Below are 719 nucleotides of genomic sequence, written 5' to 3' on the forward strand. Positions count from 1 at the left end.
CTCCCTGGGAGGCGTAGTTCTCCAGGGGAGGGAGGGGAAACCGCCGCCAGACCCGCCTTCCTCCACCCGCAACCACCAATGAGAGCCGGATTTCCGGAGAGGGTGGCCCGGAGAGCGTGGAGAGGACTACACTTCCCAGCAACCCTTGGGATAAGAGCTTTCCACGTAGCCTCCTCCACCCAACTTGGGGCGGCTGTGTTGGACTACAATTCCCGATAGCAAACGGGGCAGGGGTGGAACTTGAACACGGACGCGCGCTGATGAGAAAATTCGCTCGGCTTGGGAATCCAGGTCCAAGTTGTTTATTTAAACCAGTGTTGCTCAACCTTGGCAACTTTAAGACGGGTGGACTCCAACTCCCAGAATTCCCCAGCCAGCATGGGAGTTGAAGTCTACACATCTTACAGTCGCCAAGGTTGAGAAACACTGATTTAGACTTTCACAGCATCAGACAGTAAACCCGTGCCCCGTGTGTGCAACGTGTATCACAAGGATGTGTGTGCCATACCTGTACAACATATAGAGATATTTTGACAATATTCACCCAACACGCATGAAAATTGCTGAATAGGTTCCTACATGAACTAAGCGGGCTAGATCCGCACAACTCTATACAACAAAAGGCTACGCAAAGTTACAATTAAGGAGCTTTAGCAGGAATGCAATAATTCCATCTTTTAACTGGCCCTGTTAAGCTGCTGTGCGTCATCACACCTTGT

This window comes from Candoia aspera, chromosome 1 (assembly GCF_035149785.1).
Source record: "Candoia aspera isolate rCanAsp1 chromosome 1, rCanAsp1.hap2, whole genome shotgun sequence".
Lineage (NCBI taxonomy): Eukaryota > Metazoa > Chordata > Lepidosauria > Squamata > Boidae > Candoia > Candoia aspera.